This window comes from Sus scrofa, chromosome 15 (assembly GCF_054392235.1).
Source record: "Sus scrofa isolate SSC_HxYL_T2T_F1_AM1 chromosome 15, Sscrofa_HxYL_maternal_Yorkshire_Landrace_v2.0, whole genome shotgun sequence".
In the NCBI taxonomy this organism is placed as follows: domain Eukaryota; kingdom Metazoa; phylum Chordata; class Mammalia; order Artiodactyla; family Suidae; genus Sus; species Sus scrofa.
Genome location: NC_139397.1, coordinates 143,917,693 through 143,929,831, shown reverse-complemented (window position 1 = coordinate 143,929,831; position 12,139 = coordinate 143,917,693). Strand labels below are relative to the sequence as shown.

The following is a 12,139-nucleotide window of genomic DNA, read 5'->3' as shown; positions in this document are numbered from 1 at the left end:
ATGGTATATCTTTCTCAAAACTGATAAAATTTAATATTTAAATTGAGATAAATTAATAGTCATATAGATTTGAACTTTAAAAGCCATTTATATACCTTAAAATGAGCAAATTCTTTTCAGGCACACATGGAAGATTCACAGACTGACTATAAACTAAAACTCAAAAGATTAGGATCATTGGAAAGATATTTTTCTGACACAATGCAATAAAATTTGATATCAGTATATGTAAGAATATTTTTAAAATAAATTTTTGAAATGCTATCAATTGTAAAAAGGAATTATAAAACATCCATTATAAAAGGAAAAGTATAAATATTTATGAATGAATGATGACTCTCACTTTTATAGCTCCAACCTGGTCTTTACTTCTGAACTTGACACTGGTACATCCAATGGCCTACTCAGCATCTCAACCAGAGAGACTAATAGGCATCTTAAATGTAACCTGCCCAAAGTAATTTCTGATCTTTCTTCCCAGACTCACTCTATCTACAGTTTTCTCCATCTCACTTATGACAATCCAATCTTTTCAATTCAGTGAAAGTGTCTGAAGTAGATTGAATTATGGCCACTGATTATTGACTCCTCTATAACAGAATAATTCACTGTTAATAATGTGGCAGCTTCAATGGGGCTAGAGTGTACTCCTCAACCTGGTAGTTTGGGCTTGACTATGTGACTGTGATTCTTTTGACTTTGGTGTTGTTAGTGGACGCGGTGTAACCAGAGGTATTGAAAGGAATCTCTGCCATGAGTGCTCTCTTGCACCTCTTGCCATGAGAAGAACATGTCACGTGTAGCCTCTGGCCCAGGAAAGATGACAGGTTTGTGGAGCCAGCCTAGATGAAGCAAACCACAGGTTAGAGCCAAGCCCAACCAAGCCTAAAACTCAACAGACACACAGATGAGAAAGAAATTCTTAGTGTTAAATGACAGTGAGTTTTGCGGTCATTTTTACAGTGCTAATAAGACAATAGCTGTTATGAACAGCCCAAGATGAAAGCAAAGTTATGTAACTAAACGTGTTTGTGTCTGTGTTATGTGAATGTTGTATTATTGTGAGTCTCCCAATGGTTTATACTGCATCATTCTTGCTCTCATAGCCAACATCAGCCACTATACAGATACTTCATCCTTTGTTTAATTGAATGAACATTCATCTGGCATTTTCTAGTTCCAAGAATCATGCTGATTTCTGGGGTACAAAGATGAATGCAGCATCATCATTGACCTCAGGAAGCTTACATGTAATTGAAAGAGATAGACCTGTAACATAATAATGAAAAATCATGTTATAAACCATTATACAAAAAAACCCTCTACGAAGATAACAATCTCCTTTCATTTACAATAAACCAGCCCTAAGAGGATACACTGTGACAATGGATGTAAACTTTGGCCCACATGGAATCCAGCCGACAAGTATGAGAACTAAAACCTTGCTTTCCATCTCTCATCAGCACTTACACTTCCTGGAAACAGTTCATGCAACTCAGCCCTCTGACAGCTTCGCTTATTCAGAACACACCTGACAGACCAAGAAGAAATTTTTGAAAAAACTTCTGAACTAATAAGACAGATGTCACATGTTTCATGCACTGAAGTTCATGTATTTTACACATAACCTTTACCGTAAGACCCTCCAATCAGAAAGTATTCATTTTCACAGGTGCAAATCTCATCGCCTATCTTAGAGTACTTGGATAGCATGTGCATAGTGGGAACGGTGATTATGGGCACAGCCTATATGCGAAACTTGGAATCTAAAAATGATAAGGGCCATTCTACGGACCATGAATTTTGTGTGATTTAAGGGGGAGAAATAGTGACCTCTCTCAGGAGACAAATTGAGGTCGGAACCAAAAGAGAAACAGCAGGTATGACTGTGGAGTGTGGCTTTGGTGGGTGGGGGATCCAGCGCATATAATGGTGCTATGCGTTGATGATGTTCTTCAGAGGACTTGGAGTCTGACCACTGATGCTTCACTTGCTTCCTTTGTTGTATTTCCACCAACCTTTTTTCATCACTGTCTTGCCAACATTGTGTTAAGTAAACATGGTTCTAAGAGACGCTTCCCTCTCTCATCTCCCCCCTTCCCACTATACTTCTTCCTTTGAGGATCAGCTGTGCCACATTCTTGATTTTCCGTTTTGGGGAGCCACATGTTTTGTCTCCCAGATGTCTTCATGTGTGGGATGAAAATAATAATCTTTACTTGCAGAGTGATGCTGAGGATTAGAGGTCATGCCTGTATAACACCCATCATGGTATCTAGCACACAGAGTGAGTAGATGAAAAAACTTCATTTGAGTAGTAAAGTTTCTAAGCATGAACTATCGTCTAATGGAAGATGGGAAACACACACAGAAAACCTGCCAAATATTAAATTATTTCACCATAAAAATAGTTGGAATATATACTGTTACATATTTAATTTATATGTTGAAGTTACGGAAGATTTCAAATAAAGGAATCCATCATGGTCTCTTCAATTAATTTAATAGGCAATATTCCAAGAAATTGCAAAAAAAAGGCACTATCTTGGCTTTACCACCACCTTCGAATCTAAATTGGAATATTTTCTAGAGTAACATATTTTTTTTCCTATGCCCAATTTGAGGCAAAAGAAGATTAGCATTTGTTGTAGCATTTCTAACTTTAACAGCAGGATATTTGGCCTGATTTGTTTCATTATCTCAAAGCTATTGACTGCTATGCATATCAAAGGCTTTAATTACCGAGAGGAAAGGCATGATTCACAGATGATAAGAAAGAAAGCCATTAGTTTCACAAGCAACCTGCTTCCCTGAGCAATGATATGGTCTGATTGAGGCACATCGCCCTGTAATTATGGTTTTCCTTTTAGGCATGATTGTAACTGTAAAAGATTTGTCCTCTGACCACAATCTGCGTTTTGTTCATGAGATAAATTGTCTCTTGTTCGATGACTGACGTATCTTTGTGCTTTGTCTTGATCTGCCAGAGGATCAAGAACTCCGCAAAGTTTGCAGTTCTATTTCACTTACGCAAATATTGAGAAGGAGTGAACATTTCTTTGAGTTATTTTGGAAATTCTTCCCACTGAAAAACTTTAAGGACTGTTAACTGCCATTCACATGGCACAAAGGATCAAGCTTTCACTCTGAAATGGAATAGATTTTAGGTTGGGGACCCATTAAAAAATAGTAGGAATGGCAAGTTAGAATCAAATGATTAGTTTTCTATTTCAGGGTTATTCTCATTTGAATATTAAGATTGACAGCCAATCACTTGTTAACACAATTTATAAAATTTAGACAGAAATTCTGAAATGAAGAATGTCTGTTATAATAAACTTCCCAACTAATCTGCCCACATTTTTTCCCTTAATGATAAAATGGGACTATAAATTCATACCTTCCGAGTTCTTTAGGGAGTGGCTTACGAAAGTATTGACATTGGTAGGTGTTCTATGTTCTCACAAAAATATTCCTCCAAAATCTCCACTTAATTTCATCATGTAGAGTAATTAAAATTGCAGGCCATCTCTCCTGATCTTGCACAGCTCATTTATATAAAATGCATTCTGAGTACAGTCAGCCACAAATTATAAGGCAATGATCCCACTACAGAAATTATTTCACCACAAAAGAATTTGAGACTTGGAATAATCACCACGTTATGTGGTTTGACCACAGCTTCCCCACCACCATGGGAGACACACACACACACACACACACACACACACACACACACACACACATACACACGCGCGCGCGCTCAGACCCATCTCTGAATCTGCGGCACCTCAGAGGGTGGAGGGATGTTGACGTCTCTTCTATTTAGGTCAGTTCTTCTCACCGTGGTAATTAGCTTTCAGCATCCTGGCAGACTCAGGTATATTTTAGGATTTCAAGTCTGTGTAACCAGCTGGGTTATATATAGATTTTTTCCCCTACAAATTTCTTTCTCTTCCTCATTACCAATTTAAATATCCCTCATTTATAAAATTTTAAAAAACAAAATATTCCTCCTTTTGTAATAAAATGCTGTTTATTAAATATCAGTACAAGAGTTGATATTTAAACTCTTGTTTAAAATATTTTCCAAGATGATTACAGAAAAAATAGATTTATTTTTTCAAGTATGAGGGAATTAATATTTTATTTTATTTGTATTAGTTTCAGATGTGCAACATAATGGTTTGATGTTCGTATACACTGCAAAGTGATCTCCACCAGAAGGCTAGCAAATAGTGTTGCCACCTGGGAAGTGGAATTTTAATTATTACCCAGCATCTGAAAGTCAATGTTTTTATATTAAAATTCAAAAAGTTAGACCTTAACATATGTAATTGTATTTGTTTGAACAATAAGTTAGAAATGGATATTTTTTAAACAGCTAAATAGCAACATCTATGTACATTTCTTTTTAAGCGAACAAATCTGTACTTTATTGAATTTCTTTGTTCTTAGCTAATATGAGAGCATTTTCATTTTTAACAAGAAAGTTTCATTTACATTTATCATGATAAATTTTTTGCACATTTTTTTCTTTCTTCCAATTTTTAACTATACCTACTAGCATTGTTTGAGCATTTTCTTTTCTTTTTTTTTTTTCCCTTCCTGCAGTGTATGGAAATTCCAGAGCTAGGAGTCAAATTGGATCTGTAGCTGCTGGCCTACACTGCAGCCACAGCAACACCAGATCCGAGCCACATCTTTGACCTATGCAGCAGCTTGCAGCAACACCAGATCCTTAACCCACTGAGCGAGGCCCGGGATAGTACCTGCATCCTCATGGATACTAGTGAGTTTCTTAATCTCATGAGCCACAAGGAGAACTCCCTGTTTTAGCATTTTCAATATTTTACCATATTGACAGTTCAGAATCATTTTATATTGACATAGAGAGTATTTAATAAGTAAATGATTATTTACTTTTTAAAAATATCTTAAAGTTTTCACTTTGTTTTCTTACAGTGCAGCACTTATCACACTATTCTCTTGCTTAAAGCACTCCAAAGGCTTCCCAGCAAAGAAAGGATAAAACCGAGTTCCTTGCTCTGACCCAAAGAACACTGCATGGTCCTGCCAGCCAGCTTCTCCCACCTCATCTTCTATAACACTCCTCACGCTGTTCCAGCCACAGTGACTTTCTCTCTGTATTTTAATCCCCCCCAAGCAACTCTCTAATGGACTTTGCAATGGAAAACTCATGCACTCAGACCAGCGTCCCTGAGCACCAAAGCCGAAGTGCCTGCCAGGATGTATCTCCATCCCTCAGACCTGTTTTATTTCTCTGTGCGGCCTTCTCTCATGGACACTTTCCTCATTTTGGTGTCTCTTTAACCTGATGCAGCATTTGTCTTTCCAATACAGGAACTTGTCTACCCTATTCATCATTTTATCTTCACTTCTTTCCATGTAGTTATTCCATAATATTTGTGGGATATATGGATGAATATAAATATTCATGAGGTAGATTCCAAGGAATTGTCATCCAAGCTGATTATAATATTTGGCATCAACTTCCCTAAGTCACTGCTGGTTTCTAAATAGGTCTGTAAGAGTAGTCTGTTCTGAAGAAGTTATGGTGACAGTAAATCCACTTTTATTTGGCCAGTTCATTGATGGATTCATGAATATACAAAATATATAATCTATCTCTCTACAATATTATGTATTACACTGAAACAAACAAACAAACTATAGAAAATTTCCTGAAAGCTTATCATGAAAGACTTTAAGGAAAGTCATGGCCCAAATATATGTAGCAACCATAAATGTTTTCCCAGAATAACTATTTTAGCCCTATTTAAATTGCAAACCTACGGTTTGCTATGAACCCCTGAAATATCCCGGAAACACCAGCATTTTGGATTTCGAACAATATGCTCAGACTTCTCAAGTCCAAAAATGGTTCAAATATTTTTTTTAGCCTTTGAATCCAGATTTGTCTTCCTACAAAATATAGTTATCCTAGGCAAATAGAAGATATCTGGATTTTCAGCAGGGCTATGGTTTGCCAGATCTGGCAAATAAAAATAGAGGACATCCAGTTAAATTTGAATATGAATTTCAGATTTAAAATAATTAGTCTAAATGTGTTGATGCAAGATCTGGGGCATAATGATGGTAAAAATTTATTTGCTCTTTATCTGAAGTTCAAAGTCAACTGAGCACCCTATACGTTATCTAGCAACCTGACCACACTACCCTGCTGAGCAACATTGGCTCTAATTGGTGCACTTAGGATATCCATCCTATTTATAAAGCAGGAAAAGGTTGCATCTTGTTCTTGGTGCCTTCAGCTTCCTGAATATAAAAGAACAGAGTCACTGATTGCTTTGGATTCTGGGTGTTTATGGGCATTTCGACTTTTTGTTTAGTAATAAATTGGACCCAAGATGTGAAAATAGGCCTTGGTACATTCCGTATCCATGTTTGTTTCATTAACAGTGCATCTTCTTTTTCTCAAAATCTTCTGAGACTCCATTAAAAATCACTTGTTTCCACCATTCATCTAACAAACTGCTGCCTAGTCAGTTATTCAGTCAAAAATCCTTAGTGTTTTAAGTTGATAGCACATATGGGAAATGGCTTATGTTTTCTAAACAGTATAAAGTATGCCATCAACTTTGATGGAACATATAACATGCCCACACCAGGGATTTACCTCACTGAAGTGTGGTGTGAGCCAGAAGTTTTCACTTAGCAGGCAGGACTTTTCATGCACTGGGGAAATATGAATGCTGTATATTGTGTTTATTTTTAATGATTACATTCCTAGTTTGCAAACTCAATTCTTCTTTTCTCATCAGCATTTAACATGAGAAAATAGGACATAAAATATGAACCTTTCAGATTTCTTTGATAAGCACATAAATGCATCTACCCCTCTACTTTCATTCCTTCTGTTTAGAATAGGGGCAAATGCAGGCTTAAGCTTATTCCCCTGCCTGTTCTCTCAGGAACCTTAAACTAATGAGTATCACTTCTCTCTATGCTATAGACAACACCTCTTAATTGGATGCTTTGCATTGGTTATGAGACATTTTCACGATTTCCTATAAAATAATTCTTCCTAGATCCCAAACCTCCCACAGCCACATGTTACTTCCTTTCACTCACAACCAAATTTCCCAAAGTTTTCCATAGTCACTTCATTTCTCGCCTACCACGTACCCACTTCCTGCACCCACTGAGCTCTAGCATCCTTCCAAGATCATCATCGCATTACACACCCTGTGGATAAATTCCTAAACTTTGTGGCAGGCAGCACAATGTTACCCCCACCAAGAAGTCCACATTCTAATCTCCAGACCCTGTGTATAAGTTATGTTACATGGCAAAGAGAAACTTAAAAAAACAGAGGGATTTAAGATTGCTAATCAGACGACTTTACAATAGAGAACTTATCTTCGGTTATCTAGGAAGGCTGAATGTAATGACAAGTGTCCTTAAAAATGGAAAAGGGAGGCAGAAGAGAGAAACAGAGAACCAGATGGCAGGATTAAAAGGACTTGTCTTGGTGTTGCTGGCTCTGAAGATTGAGGAAAGGGACTTGAGCCAAGAAAGGCAGCCAATCTTTAGAATTTCTGTGCACGTGGCCACCAGAGTGATCAACTCAAACCATGCACCTGGTAATGTTGCCCCCATGCTTCCCAGTGTTGTTAAGGATACCCTTGGCCTGAAGCAAAGCTGCCTGAGGGTCCCCTGCATCCCAGCACCTGCGACTGATCTCAATCCCCAGGAAGATCAGCATAGAAACCCGAGGCAAATATCTAGACACTTTCATGACATTTCAAGGTAATTTTAAGACTGATGAAATCACAAATAAATCTGGGGCTTGCAGTTTTTATTTTTAAATGTAGTATTTTTGGCAATTTGTTATTTTTATAAAATTGTTATACCATGAAAACTTAAAAAGCAAAACAAAACAGAACAAAAACCCATCTTCACCATTAGACACTGAGGAGGTGCTGGACCAGAGGGCTTTGCACAACCTGGCCTCTGCTTTTCCAGCTCTACTTCATTCCATGTAGCCTCTCACTCTCGCAGCTCTTATCAGGGTCTTTGTAGGCCTGTCTGTGTTCCTTATCTCTTGTACCTTGTTTACTGCCCTCACTGGATACAATTTCCCCGTTACATTCTCACATTGCACCAGAGACCTCCAATATACACCTATTGCAATATCAATAAATATGCAAATGTTAATTTTTTTAAATGTTTGCCTCTCTCCTTAATGGTAGGCTCTGTGTGGTATCAGAAAGCATATCTTCCAGCTAATGGGTGTATATACAGCTCCCTGCACAGTTCCTAGTGCATAAGTGGGGCTCGACAAATGCATAGGGAATGAGAGAATGAATCAATCATCGATACAATCCATATTATTCAAGTCAAAGTGTACCTCAACCAATTATTACCTGTTTCATCTTAATCATGATAGTTAAATCTCCCAAGCATCGTTTATATTATTTCAAGTCTCACAAGATTGATATGGGAATTAAAGAATGTGCAAATCTTTTATTTCAAAGTGTTAGATGCTTCTACGATGCCGTGGATGAGTTGGTATGAATTATGGCTCATACAACATGGATCGAAGGGTGAAAATGTATAATGAATCTAAGAGCCTTTGGGGAAAGCTACTAAAGTCTTTAAAAATATTCCATCTTTGCTTCCATAATAGAGGTCCTAAAATTTTATTCTAAAATATAATTGGACAAATATATGAATATGTACGTCAAAAACTATTCATTGCAGTGTTGTTTCTAATAAAAACATAGGAAATGTGTCCTAAACATGTCCTCACATGAGAAAGGGCTGATGGGAGAGGCAGCCTGGTCGGTATAATTGAAAACAAAAATCTAAAGAGGTCCTTACCATGTGAAAATATGTCCTCAGTGCTGGTGGAGGGCTGATCCTGGCACATCGTGTGGCTGATTTACCCACAGACACATGATGCTGAGCATGGGCTTCGGCTATAATGTCAAGAGCGTATGAGTCGAACTAAAGGTCAAGACATCATGTCTAGCATGGAACAACCTTTTGTGAACATGAAATTGAGAGAGTAGGTTGAGATTTACACCACCGCTAGTGATAGTGGAGGAAGAGCCTTTGTTCCTGGCCGCATAAATTGTATGACTTCTTCCTTCTGAGGTAACACTTCTGAAACAGACTTAACCATGAGAGGAGAGGTCTCCCCTTCTGGTAGCTGTAATATCTTCAGTCACTTTTAACTTGGTATATCAGAGGGAGTGATGGGTTTGCAATCTCAAAAAGAGAGTACTGAAATATGAAGTTCCCCTTGTGGCTCAGTGGTAACGAACCCAACTACTAACCATGAGGATTTGGGTTCCATCCTTGGCTTCACCCAGTGGGTTAAGGATCCAGCATTGCCATGAGTAGGTCACAGGTATGGCTCGAATCAGGAGTTTCTCTGGCTGTAGTGTACGCTGGTAGCTGCAGCTCCAGTAAGACCCCTAGCTGTGGCCCTAAAAAGTAAAAAAAAAAAAAGTACTGAAATGCCTATACCAACACAAGAGAGAAAAATGCTTCCAAGGATTAAGGATTAAATTAATCCAGAATGTTTGATTAATTCTTGGAGGTGCCCAAATTGAAATATTGGATTGCCTATTCACCTGGACATATAGTGGCTTGGGATACTAAATTAAATTTTTAAAAAAAAATGTATAGTAACTTCCCTAAATTGATAAATCAGGTTATTCAATCTATAGATCTATCTACCTATATATCTACTTATTATACCATAACAGAATGTGATATATTTCTTAAGTAAGAAACTAACATATGCTGTTTTATAACTTTTCTCACATATCCTCATGCTGAATTAGGAAAAGATGGACTGAAAAATATATATATCATTGATGAAAGACCCATATGTCTGATTCCTGAAGATCCATGTGGGGAACAGCCCAAAGGAGAAAGGGTATTTTAAGGAATTCTGCCTATAAATTGCTGGGAACCACTCATATAATGACTCACCTGAGAGAACTGAATAGTGGGGGGGAAACAGGTGTACAGCACAGATGCTCCACCACACAGGACTCTACTGTCCTGTAGTAACCTCGGGGCCAAACCTAAAATACAGATAAAGGCTCACTGGACCATCCACACTCAGCTTTAAGACACTCATGTTCAAGTTTTTCTAATACTATGGTAGGTCCTGGGCTTCTCTAATATGGATTAATTTCAGTAAACATATCCAGGACGTGAATTGGGAGTCCGGTTAGCTAGGAAATGATAAGCTTCAGTTAATGAAAGGCAGAGAACAATGTTTGTGTTTTGGAAGACAGAAAAAATAGATGATTTCTTTTAGACAGTGAGTACTAGGGAGAGTCAATAAAAAAGGGGGGGGGTGAAATACAGATGCAAGATTTATAAGAATAAGTGTGTTTAATAAAAATGAACGTTTTTATATATAAAATAAATAGCCAGGACTTGCTGTATAGCACAAGGAACTATATTTACCACCTATCATGGAAAAGAATCTGAGAAAGAATAGATATATAGTCACCTGCGTGTGTGTGTGTGTAACCGAATCACTTTACTGTACACCTGAAACATTGCAAATCAATCCTACTTTTTTTTTTTTTTAAATAAATGCTTCTATAATGCTTCTGATGTGCCAGGCACTCCTTCCAAGGTTTTCTTGTGTATTAACTCATTTAATAACCCCTACATAACTTAGGGGGGCAGTACATTCTTAAGAGAAGAGTGCGGGAATTGCGGCACAGAAGGTTGACTGCCTGCCCAAGTGAGTGGTTGGACCAATCCTGAATCCAAGCACCCTGGCGAGTGGTTGGACCAATCCTGAATCCAAGCACCCTGGCGAGTGGTTGGACCAGTCCTGAATCCAAGCACCCTGGCGAGTGGTTGGACCAGTCCTGAATCCAAGCACCCTGGCGAGTGGTTGGACCAGTCCTGAATCCAAGCACCCTGGCGAGTGGTTGGACCAGTCCTGAATCCAAGCACCCTGGCGAGTGGTTGGACCAATCCTGAATCCAAGCACCCTGGCTCTAGACCTGCCCTTTTGAATACCACACCTTGTGAGAAGTAGCAAAAGCAATTTTTGTATGAAGAATTTACCTTTTGAATACCACACCTTGTGAGAAGTAGCAAAAAGCAATTTTTGTATGAAGAATTTAATGAGAAGCAATAATTTGGGAATTGGGCTGCATGAAACATTTAAAGGTCCAGTGAGAAGTGAGGTGTGCCGAAAGAATTTGGAAATGTGGCTGATAGCAACATCGGGTCTGAGGGGTTCCTATGGCAGAAATGCCCTCTTTATAGCAACAGCAGCCTCTTGACACTTGACTTTCCTGCCCTATTGCTCAGGGATTTATTAGCTGAAAATAACCCATTTGTTATTTTTAGTAAGAAAATTTCCAGTGGCTATGCGAAGGAAAGCTGTAATTATTCAATATTTGAACAATCTATTAGAAATGGCAATGACTGGTCTTAACCTTGCAAAACTCTCAAATAGTACTTGTAGTTGATTTCAAAGGTTAAAAAACAAACCAAAACATGGTTTTAATAATATTTGTCCATTAAACCCTTGACAGAATTCTTTGTTCTTTAACTGGCCACATTTTGTGCTACAATTATTTTATTTCTGGTCTTTTTCTTTTTTTTTGTAGGGAGGGGAACACAATCAATAACTCCTAAAATGACAGGAATTTGAAGTATTCTTAAATCTTATTTTTTCCTGTTCAGTAATCTTATGTGCTTTAGGATTAAAAATACCAATGACTAAAACTATTTTAGGGAAGAAAGGAAATGAGCAAATGTTCCCTATTTTAAGATGACAGTATTTTATGAAAGAAATAATGGCTCTGAAATTTAACCAAATCATGATTTAGTTACACTCTTTTTCATTATATTAAACTGTGTTGACATAGGAGGCACTGGAGAGAAGATCACATGTATATTGCATTATTATCTTTTGCTTCAAGTAATAAAAATTTATCATTTTTTAATACCAAAGAATTTGTGAATGTATTTTGTTACACTTACCACTATGTTATAAATAATAATAATAAAATTTAAGCCACAGGATATTTATATAAAATTCTATAATAGGAGTTCCTTTCTTGGCTCAGCGGTTAACAAACTCGACTAGGATCCATGAGGA

The 12,139-nt window shown here is 37.5% G+C and overlaps 1 long non-coding RNA gene across 1 annotated transcript in view; it reads right to left on the bottom strand.

The window, feature by feature from the left end:
* Positions 1-4,114: 4,114 nt before the first annotated feature.
* LOC146396175 (uncharacterized) overlaps positions 4,115-12,139 on the bottom strand; it is a 65,520-nt gene continuing 57,495 nt past the window's right edge. Inside the window, exon 2 of the long non-coding RNA XR_014830004.1 lies at positions 4,115-9,479. This is a non-coding gene — a long non-coding RNA (uncharacterized LOC146396175). The remainder of the gene's footprint in view (positions 9,480-12,139) is intronic.